We start from the raw sequence: 12,099 nt of genomic DNA, 5'->3' as shown, positions 1-12,099 counted from the left end.
ACTTGGAGGAAGGCTGATTTGGGAAAACTTCCCCTGTCCTAACGCTTGTGTAAATAAACCCTCTTTTCCTCTTCAGCTGGTTTTGGTGTGACTTCTATTGGCCATGTGGAATGATGAACCCATATTTGGGAAGTGCTCCTTCTACAAAAAGTCTATTAATTTTTGCAGCCTCACAAAAGTTTATTTCTCTTCTTCCAAACCAAATTTCCTTCAGACAGACACAAAACAGATGACAGCTAGGATTTAACTATTTATGTTAGATTTTGTGGATATTTCAAAATCATTTTTGATTGTTTCTTTTCTTGAAGAAGAGGCACCCCCCAAAGCTGGGTTGGTCACTTGGTGTAGCTTAATGCACAGACATACCTCAGACACAGTGAATGGGCTGTGGAGGAAAAGATGGTTTATTTATGTTTGTGAAAAGGTAAAGGAAAATACCCAGATCTGTCTCCCCACAGTGATTTTTTAGTTGGCTTTCATACACTTTAGAGACAAAGAAAGATAACCATTTTGGGTTACAAGTAACAGGGGTCTGGAGAACTTCTTTAGTTCCTTATCTCAGTTATTTACTACATCCTTTAGGATTTACATCCTCTTCCAAGTCTGAGATTATACATCAAAGTGTATTCATGTCTGGATGCTTACTTTACATACTTCTCTGTGAGACTAAAACTTAAATTCAGAGCTTGCTTAAAGTTTTAAGGTTGCATTTAAAATGCTAACACTGCAGTCTGAACTAGCATTAATATATTAAATTTGCATTCAAAAGTCCCAGGTGCTTTTTTATGGAATAAAGAGCCTCTTCTTCTTGTATCCCTGATGAGTTTAGTGGATATTTAAAGTCCACACCCCTTGCAAACCTGTAAAATGTTCTAAGAATTTTTAGAGTTCCAAAACATTTTTGGGAATTAATCCAGCTGTATTTACTGGTTTGTATTTCTTTGCATTTAGTTCAGATTTAGATAATGGAGAAGAATTAGTAGAATGAGTATCTCAGAGGGAATTCTTCCTGATACAGCCTAAATTTAACCTGAAGTCCACTCAGACTTGATGGCCAGTGAATTCCCAATTTCTCCATGAATTGGAGAGGGTCCCATAAGCCATTTTTGGATGGTTGTATGCTAGTTACATTTTTTATCATCTAATTGCTTTCATAAGACTGGAACATCTCATGCAACATATTAAAAATGCTTTACACACTTTAGTTTTAACACTATATTATTTCAAACCAAATTCTGAGTGGAAAGAGTACAGTTAAATGTAAGGATATTTTTGTTGGCAGTGAATTTCATTGAGTTGTATTCTGGTGTTTATGTTACTTCCTCCATATACCTATCAAGCAATAGCCCCATTTATATTTGCATATCAACAGCAAAGATTTCTCTACCTTTCAAACATACAGATTAATTCATATCATCTAAGGTAAATTTATAACATGCTACATTTGTACCCTAGGAGAAAATTTGATTGTGTGGTGGAAATGGTGCTTCAATTACAACACGTATTCTTATTATGTTAAAGTTCACAAAAAATCATGTGTAGAATATTTATTCAATCTACCAAAGAAATAAAGTAATTGTTTCACTATATTTTTATAGTCCTAGAAAAAAAAATCAGACTAGTCATTAGTTTTAAGCAGTCTTAAGATAGCCAATTTTTCATCACAATTGTTTTTTTCACTAACACATTGGCGGCATTGAAATTTATGTGATCACTCTCTTTAAATCTATATTGTGATGTTGCTCTTGGTTTATTTTATTTGATTTCATTGTGTATGTATTCATGAGGAAGGAAACATAAAAATTTAAAATAATAATAAAGGGTTTAATTCTTCTTGGTAAATATAAGGGATGACAGTTTCTCCTCTACCCTCTCTCTCTGCATTTACCTTAGAAAACCTAATAAGTTAATTTTCTTTGTCCTTTTAAAAGGTTTGCAAATTTAAGATGTAAAAGGTTGCATGAGCCTCTTGCAAAGTTTACCATATAATAGGGTCTCCATTTCTTTGTAATGCAATCAGGAAGATATTTCCCCTATCTTCCAGTTTCTTAGAAAAGATTAGCATAACTTCCAGGAAGTTCCTAGCCCCAATGTGTTAATCTACCTCTGAAATTTCTTGAAAATGTGTACATAGTGGGTTAACCCCCTTAACCACATAAAAATTATAAGTTCTCTTTCTGTTTTTCCCATATTTTGGTGATTGCCCATAATGCATCACATTCTGGTTTAAGGATTAATCAACAATAACATTGTTTTTCTTTCTCATTTTTTTTTGAGGAGATGTTTTCTGGGTTGGGAGAAAATTTTATTTTTATTTATGTTAAAACAAAATATTACAAAATAAATTATTTTGGTGAGTTTATTTGAGCTGTTAATGATTCATGAATTGGGGCAGTTTTCAAACCACATGGAAAGGACTTCCTTCAAGACAAAGAAGAGAGCAAGGTCATATTAGGTGATTGTGAAAACTTAAAGTAAAAAATATTTGATTGATTATTGAACAGCAACTTCAAGAAAAAAATATTTGGTTACCGTAAATTCCTTTATTTTCCCTTTATTTTTAGAAATTCAGTGATCTTAGGGTCAATTGTGACACCTATTGGACTTAGGGTTCTCTACATTTGATTTATTCTTACACTATCTGTTGGGCTCTGTTGCCTATATTTATCAATTTCCCTCCTTTGTTCATCCTCTGGATAGAAAGTTTGATCAACTATTGGCCTATCTTGGTCAACACTTAATCTTAAATCTCCAGTTTCTTTATAGAGATCAGTAGTAATGGAGGTTGTCTTCATAGCCATCATATCCATGTTCCCACTTCCAACTTCATTTTCCTTGTTATTTCAACTGCATAGACACCATTTGATGGGTAAGTGGCTGTGACACCAACACTGCATTTAAGACCTTTGAGTTGGCACAGTATATCAGGGATATCAGATTAAAAGTTACCAGGAGAACAATGCAAATAGTTTGCAGAATGCCTCAAAGTCAAGGTCCCTGGTCCCCAATGCTAAACCAACTAAACAAGTCCCCAGCTCAGGAAGTGCCCAATTCATCAAACAGTTTCTACCCTTTACTTAATGTCTTCTTTACTGATTGTCATACTCTTACTGCTTGATTTATAGAGAAACATTTTTCTTTCAAAAGTGTCCCCCAGTGTGCTGTAAGCATATCTAGGGACCTTCAGTTCTGGGACACTAATTCTGCTAAGTTATTTGCTTCAACTTGCAAGGTTCCACTGGCTCTGATGATATCATTAGAGGTTCTGATACTGAAGAAATGAACTGGCTGCCCAATGTACATAAAAGCCAATGCAATGATCCCAGAATTTTGAAATAAGAAAGTTTATTACAAGGCTGCCCACCAAGTAGATAGGAGGCAAGGCTCAAAACTGTCTTTCTGAGCTAAAAGGGTATAGGATTATATATGATTTGGAAGAGATTGACTTACAGACACACAATTAGATGACACAGGATGGGATGAGATGACATATGTCTGCAGGCAGGACTTAAAAGTGAGCATGTGCAGTGGAAAATTATGCCTGCTAATACACTGTATGATCAAAAATGGCAGTCCTAGCATGGTGATGGGTACATATTTTAGTACTATAATTAGGTATAGATAACTTTAGGTCAGAACTTTGTTGCTTTGCACATGTGTGGGTACAGGTAGTCAGTATTTTCTGATTTTGTCCAGTTTGAACCAGTCAATCAGGCAAAAGTAAAGAAACAGTAACCAGGTAGGATAGGGTATTACTAAGCACTGGGTTACTGCTTTGACCAAGGCATGGTTATGCTAATGAAAGGGAGTGATCTAAGAGGCAAGACAAGTGGGCTTTGTAGGTGGTTTCAGTCCCTTCTGTGGTTATATTCCTCAATACTGAGAGAAATGAATTATGGCCACTCAAGCTGCATTCTGTGGTTTCAGGGCATAGGTCAGATTTTGAAGGATGAAGCAGTTTTGCTTGAAGCTGCAATTATTCTCAGATTCCAGGTTTGGGCCAAGTTATTATCATTATCTTGTTAGTTGTTCTGTTTTGGCAGAGTTGGGACAAGCCATGAACATAAAGTTTAAAGAGAAGAACAAGGATAATAATTTGTACAAGAATAGATAGCCCTCTCTGTAATATGGTTCTGAACCAAGACCAAATTCCTGAGGGGAGCCAACTGAACAAGTTGACTGTTGAGGAACTTGTTTTCATGACAACAGTCTGATTTTTCAGATGCAATAATATTGCTGTAATATTAGCAGATTCATCAGGTAAACAAGTGAAGCATTCAGTTGTGATTATAGCACACATGTTCTATCAATAAGGTTATCTAAAGCCATCCAGTTTTGGAGAATGGCTTTTTGCATGAGGGTTTCCTCTATGTTTAGCAGGGAAATACTAAAGAGACTGCAGTTTAGGGCTTTACCCCAACAGGGTAAGCCAGAAAAACTAGAAAGTGGGAGATGACCACCCACCCAACAATCAGATTGACTCATAGAGATGGCATTGGAGTGGGCCCATTGAAGGAATTTATTACCATAAGGGGCCAACTGAAGATGGGCAGGACTAATATAATTATATAGAAGGGCAGTGAAAGGTAAAAGGAGAGGACATATAGTGGTAGTAGTTTCTTTGGTTTCAGGTGGTAGTGAAGGAGCAAGGAACAGAACTATGGCAACTCAGCAGCTCTTCATCAGCTGCAACAAAATGGCTTCACCAGTGTGGCAGAAGGCATGAAGTCATTAATGTATATGAAACAAGAGATAGATTATTCCCAGTCAAGTTTCACCTGTAAACATTATTCATCTTTGAATTAACCATTAAAAAAGGTCTTAAGTTTAAGATTGGTTACAGACTACTATGCTGAAAATTATTTCAACCACTAGAAAGGATGTCAGCATGTACATTAAGGAAAATTTCTGTTTGGAATGGTGATGAATTCTGTAGCCAAGTTCTAGCATGCCTTGGTTCAAGGGATGGGAAATCACCCATAAGGATGGCAATGCCAGTGAAGCAAACCTGCTTGAAGCTTTAGATTGCGTCCTTCCACCTACTTGTCCAACTGAAAAATCCTTGCATCTGCCTCTTCAGGATGTCTACAAAGTTGGTGGTATTGGTACAGTACCTGCAGCCAAGTGGAGACAGGGGTTCTCAAACTGGGCATGGTGGTTACCTTGATCCAGTCAATGTTACAACTGAAGTAAAGTGTGTTGAAATGCACCATGAAGTTGAGAGAAACTCCTCCTGGGGACAAAATGGGCATCAGTGTCAAGAACATGTCTGTAAAAGATGTACTTTGTGGCAATGTGGCTGGTGACAGGAAAAAAAAAATGACTCAACATTGGAAGAAGCTGGCTTTGGTGCTCAGGTGTCTATCCTGAGCCATCCATGTGAAATTGTTGCTGACCATGCACCTGTGCTGGATGGTCACACAGTTCACAATGTTTGCAAGATTGCTGAGCTGGAGAAGATAGATCAACATTCTGGTAAGAAGCTGGAAGTTAGCCCCACATTTCTGATATCTGGTGATGCTGTCATCATTGATACAGCTCCTGGCAAGCCCATGTGTTTTGAGAGCTTCTCTATCCTCCTCAGGGTTGTTTTGCAGTACATGACATGAAACAGTTGCTGTGGGTGTCATCGAAGCAGTAGACAAGAAGGATGCTGGAGCTGGCCAGGTCACCAAGTTCTTCTCATAAAGCTCAGAAGGATAAATTTATATTATCCATAACACCTGCCACCCCAGTATTACTCAGTGGTTGAAAATGATTTCAGAACTCTTTGTCTCGATTGGCCATATAAGATTAATCATAGCTGGAACCTAAGATGGTGGCTAAGTGAGACAGGGTAAAAACAAAACAAACAAACAAAAAAAAACACCTCCATGAAAAATACTAGATAAAAGTCAGAAAGTGACCCAGAATGCCAGTTCCAGCAATGCACCAGCTGGACAAGGTCTGCTAAATCCACAGGGGTTGTGCATTTTGTGAAACCAGGAGTCTGTATTCTGAAATGAGTGAGTAAGCTTGTTGAAAGTCCTGCAGCCATGCTGCAGTGTGGGGAAACCATGGGTTGGCATTTGGAGATGGACTAGTTCTTAAAAAAAAAAAAAAAAAAAAACCTGGGAGAGGCTGCAGATATGGCAGTGAGAACCATGCAGTGAAACACTGCAAGAGTGGGCTGTAGCCGATGCCTCAGTGTCTGGCATGGAGGATAGCCCTCCCCACACCTGCTGCTGATTGTCTCAGGGACAGTGGGACAGAGGGGAGCTAAAAGGAGAAAGAAACTGCGCCCCTTGCAGACATCTTCCAGGTGGCCTGGGGACACTCCCACCTGGGGTCAGACCCACAGCCCAGAGCTGCACCAAGAAACCCAGTGGGATGGGGGGTCTTTCCACAGCACCACACACACTCCACAATATCATCCATGGATGCCTTTAGTGCACCTATAGCTAATTGTCCCATAGCTGGAAGGTGGAGCTGTGTGAAAAGGGGGATATTAACATGCCCCATTCAACTATCTTTAAAGCAGGCTGGGAATGCCCCTGCACAGCCCAGTGGCACAGGGCTTCCCTGGAGGCTGGCACACACTTGTGACATGGCACACCCTTCCCTCAGCAGAGGTCCTGGAAGAGCATGGTAGGGATAGGGGACCTGCTCAGAAAACCCAGGGTCCCTATGCCAATACCAAGGACTTGTGGGTCAGTGGCAGAGACAATCTGTGGCAAGACTGAAATGAAGACGTAGACTCATGTAACAGCCTTAAATCCCTGGGAACACCTAGGAGGTTTGATTATTAAAGCTGCCCTGCCTCCCTAAACACCCAGACACTTGCCCCACATTCAAGGTGGACAGCACCAAAAACACACCCAAACTTAGTGCACCAATTGAACCCCATAAGAATCAGATCCCCACACACCACAAAGACAGAGTTGGGGAGAGCTGAGTTGAGGGGAATAGGTGATTCGCAAATGCCATCTGCTGGCTAGTTAAAGAAAGTTTAGAGACTGGTATTTTTTTAAATCCAGAAAGAACCCTATCAAGTAAAGCAAATGCCTAGAGGCCAGAAACAACAGAAAATCTTAAAGCATATGATAAAACCAAATGATATGGAGAACCCAAAACCAAACACCCAAATCAAAAGATCAGAAGAGACACAGTAATTGGTGCAATTAATCAAAGACATAAAATCACACAATGAGAGCATGGCACAGGACATAAAGGACATAAAGAAGACCCTAGAAGAGCATAAAGAAGAAATTGCAAGAGTAAATAAAAAAAATAGAAGGTCTTATGGAAACAAAAGAAACTGTTGGCCAAATTAAAAAGACTCTGGATACTCATAATACAAGATTAGAGGAAGGTGAACAATGACTCAGTGTCCTCGATGACCACGTAATGGAAAATGAAAGAACAAAAGAAAGAATGGGGAAAAAATTGAAAAAATTGAAGTGGATCTCAGGGATACAATAGATAAAATAAAATGTCCAAATTTAAGACTCATTGGTGTCCCAGAAGGGGAAGAGAAGGGCAAAGGTCTAGAAAGAGTATTCAAAGAAATTGTTGGGGAAAACTTCCCAAACCTTCTACACAATATAAATACACAAAGCATAAATACCCAGCAAACTCCAAATAGAATAAATTCAAATAAACCCACTCCAAGACATATTCTGATCAGACTGTCTAATACTGAAGAGAAGGAGCAAGTTCTGAAAGCAGCAAGAGAAAAGCAATTCACCACATACAAAGGAAACAACATAAGACTAAGTAGTGACTACTCAGCAGCCACCATGGAGGCGAGAAGGCAGTGGCATGACATTTAAAATTCTGAGAAAGAAAAATTTCTAACCAAGAATACTTTATCCAACAAAACTCTCCTTCAAATTTGAGGGAGAGCTTAAATTTTTCACAGACAAACAGATGCTGAGAGATTTTGCTAATAAAAGACCTATCCTACTTCAGATACTAAAGGAAGCCCTACTGACAGAGAAACAAAGAAAAGACAGAGAGATATAGAGAATTTTAACAGACATATATATAACATTGCATCCCAAATCACCAGGACACACATTTTTTCTCTAGTGATCATGGATCTTTCTCCAGAATAGACCATATGCTGGGACATAAAACAAGCCTTAATAAATTAAAACAAACAAATAAAAGAAAAGGAAACAAAACAACTTAATATATTCAAAGCACATTCTCTGACCACAATGGAATACAAATAGAAGTCAATAATTTTTGATTTGTATCTCCACTATTTACTTCCTACAGGATATAAAATGCATAAACTCCAAAGACAAATCAGTGGTTTTGGACTCAATTTAAAATATGTAATTTTTGACAAGAAATATATAAAGGTGGGGGAATGGAGGAGTATAGGAACATAGTTTACGTGTCCTATTGAAGTTAAGTTGGTATCAACGAAAAACAAGATTGTTATAGATTTAAGAGGTTAAATTTAAGCCCCACAGTAAACACAAAGAAATGATCAGAGAATGTGACCAGAGAGATGAAAAGTAGAGTATGGGTTATGAGAAGTGAGGGAAGGGGCAATGGGGAGTTAAGAAATGAGCATAGGGTTGCTGTTTGGGGTGAAGGGAAATTTCTAGTAATGGGTGGTGAGAAGGTGATAGCATTACAGCATTCTAAATGTGATGAATCCCACTAATGGAATGTTAGGAAGGGGTTGGATTGGGAAGATTTAGGCCATACATATGTTTCCACAATTGAAAAAGAAAAAAAAGAAAAAGAAAAAGGCAGTCTAAATAGGCAATGACAATTAAATGCCAAGGATGATCCTGGATGGGATCTGAGGATGGAGAAGAGGAGACTCAAAGGGACACAGCAGGGACATAAGAAAAAAAAAATAGGAAATATAGAATATAAACTTTGTATCAATGTTGAATTTCTTGAACTTCTTAGCTGTGCTTAATGGGATTGCATAAAAGAATGTTCTTGTTCATGGGAATTGTATATGTGAATTACATTGCTTGTTCAAGGATGTGTGCAGCTTACTCTCATATGTTCAGAAGACAGAGAAATAGAGGATGGATGATAGGGAGGGAGGGAGGGAGGGAAAGAAAGAAATGCTGGTGTGACAGGATGTTAAAGTTGGTGGATCAGGGTATTGGGGGAGGGAGGTCAGAGTATGCTGGAGTTCTGTGTATGGGTTTTCTATTCTTTTTGCAACTGTTCCTGTAAGTCTGAATTTATTTCAAAATAAAATTTAAAAAAAGTTAAAAAAATAATGATAATAAAAAGATTAATCATAAAAGACTGGTTAATGATAACAATGCATCATAAAACCTTCAGAAGGAAAGGAAGGTTTTATGGTCCATTTGTTCATGTGTGACAGATTTAAGTTATTAATTTTTAAAATCAGTACTTTTTAAATGCAAATAATGACCAATAATATGTTACAGAATTTTGAGACAAAGGTTAATGAGAAAAAAATGAATTTACTTAAAACTAAAATAAAATCTATAAAACTTACAGAATAAAACACAAGAAAATCAAAGGACCCGTAGTTTGGTGATGAGCTTTTAGATACAGTAGCCAAAGCAAGACACATGATGCAAGAAAATTTATGAATTGGACTTTATTAAAATATAAATCCTCTACTCTATGAAAACATTCATAAGGAAATGAAGAGAAAATCCACAAATCTGGATAAAATATTTGCAAAACACATATCAGATAAATGATTTGTATCCAAATATACAAAGAATTCAAAAATCCCAATTTCAATATTGGCAAATAAGCATGCAAAAGATACTGAACATCATTTGTCATTAGGGAATTGCAATATTGAACCACAATGGTATATCATCACACACCTCTTAGAATACCTTCCTTCTAATAATTTTACATTCTGCTTGTTCTTCTTTTCCTAGTTTCTCCAGATTTGAACTTAGGTTGTTGATTTGTGATGTCTCTTCCTGTCTAATATAGGCATCCATAGCTATAAATTTCTCTCTGAGCAGTGCCTTTCCTGCATCCCATAAGTTTTGGCATGTGGTTTTTTCCTTTACATGTCTCAAGGTGTTTCCTAATATCCACTGTGGTTTCTTTTTTACTTAGATTGTTTAAGACTGTATTAATTAACTTCTACATATTTGTGTATTTTCAATTTCATTTTTTTTTTTTTTTGATTTCTAGCATAATTCCATTGTGGTCAGAGAAGACAGTTTGTATAATTTCAATCTTTTTAACATTAGTGTTGTTAACTAATAAATGGCTTATCCTGGAGAGTGATCTATGTATATCTGTGAAATATATGGTTTTTCTTTCATTTTTCTGTGGAGTGTGTGACAAATTTTTGTTAGATCTATTTCATTTATAGTCTTGTCTGAGTCATTAGTTTCCTGTTGCTCTTCTGTGTAGATGTTCTATTCTTAGAGGAAAGTAGTTTATTTAAATCTTGAACCATCAAATTTTCCTTTAAATTTTGTCAGTGTTTGCTTCAGGTATTTTAGGGCTCTGTTATTAGATTCATATATATTTCTAAATGTTAAATCTTCTCTGCATATTGACCAATTATCAAGTCTGTCCTTCACTATCTCTGGTAATGTATTTTCACTTAAATCCTATTTTATCCAATATTAGTACAGCCACCCCAACTGCCTTTTGATTCCTGTTTGTTAGTATACGTTTTTCCATCTTTTCACAGGCTATTTGAGCCTGGGGTCTAAGTCTTTTTTTGTTTGTTTGCTTGTTTTTGTTTTTGTTTTTTTCTGAGTCATTAACAGAAACAGTAGTTACTTATAAGGCAAGAAATATTTTTGATATTTTGTCACTAGTTTCTTGTACATCATATGTCTTTTTCATCCCTCAATTCCTCCCATGCTATTTTCATTTGTGTGCAGATGATCTATTACAGTGATGTAAATTGATCCACTTATCATTTCCTTTTCTGCATTTATTTTAGATACATCCTTTGTGGTCACCATGGGGTTAATATTTAGTATCCAAAATCTATAATACAGTAGATGAATATGATGATAACTTCAACAGCATAGACAGTCTCATCTCCTATATCCCTCTGCCTCCATCTTTAATGTTTTCTGGACAATTATTACCTCTTTTTATGTGGCATGCTTAATTACATGGAAATATAGTGATTCCTTATGCATTTGGATTTTTGACATTGTAAGTAATGTAAATAATAGTTAAATACAGAGAATAAAATAATACTGGAATTTGTATTTACCCATGTAGTTACATTTATTTAGAGCTTTATTTTTTCAGATGGGTGCAAGCTGCTGTCTAGTGTCATTTATTTCAACCTGAAATACTGTAGCACTTTTGGTAGGGCAGGTCTAGTGTGGATGAACACCCTCAGCTCTTCCTCTGGACAAGACTTAAAATCAACATATAACACTAGCACAAAACAAAAATGGATCTAGATACCCATTTTTGTTTAGTGTGCTATTTATCATTGATCATTATAATGATAAAGATATAAGAATCTTTTACCAGAGCTTCCATTTTCTAAAGGTCTGAGTTTCTTTTCTATCTTAAACCTACTTCACTAATGTAGAATGTAAAGTTCTAACGTGTTTGTAGTTACTCTGCAAACTACAGCTAGTTATCAGTATTAAAGATCTTGAATGTGATCACTGTACTGAAAGTGGTTATGCATGTGTATAGACTTTTTCTTAGAATATGTACATGAAAGTCTTTTGTGTTCAGGATCATAATATATACAGCTTACTCTGAAATATTTTATAGATAGATAGGGAGATATATAGATAGAATGATACAGCAAATGTGGCAAACCTTAATAATTTGTGGATCTGTGTATCTTCAGGAAGATGTTGGAGTTTTATGATTAGGTTTAGACCATGTTTGCAACAGACTTTTTTTTTTTTTTTTAATTCAGTTTTATTGAAATATATTCACAAACCATACAGTCATCCATGGTATACAATCAACTGTTCACAGTATGATCATATAGTTATGCATTCATCACCACAATCTATTTCTGAACATTTTCCTTACATCAGAAAGAATCTGAATAAGAATAAAAAATAAAAGTGAAAAGAGAATACCCAAACCACCCCCCATCCCACCCTATTTGTCATTTAGTTTTTACTCCCATTTTTCTAC

General features: G+C 36.4%; 1 pseudogene; it reads left to right on the top strand.

The window, feature by feature from the left end:
• The first annotated feature begins 4,880 nt into the window (after positions 1-4,880).
• Positions 4,881-5,688, top strand: LOC119536746 (annotated as a pseudogene).
• The last annotated feature ends 6,411 nt before the right edge of the window (positions 5,689-12,099 follow it).

This window comes from Choloepus didactylus, chromosome 6, assembly GCF_015220235.1.
Source record: "Choloepus didactylus isolate mChoDid1 chromosome 6, mChoDid1.pri, whole genome shotgun sequence".
NCBI lineage: Eukaryota > Metazoa > Chordata > Mammalia > Pilosa > Megalonychidae > Choloepus > Choloepus didactylus.
The sequence above is the reverse complement of the archived record's forward strand: the minus strand, read 5'-3'. Positions and strand labels throughout refer to the sequence as shown.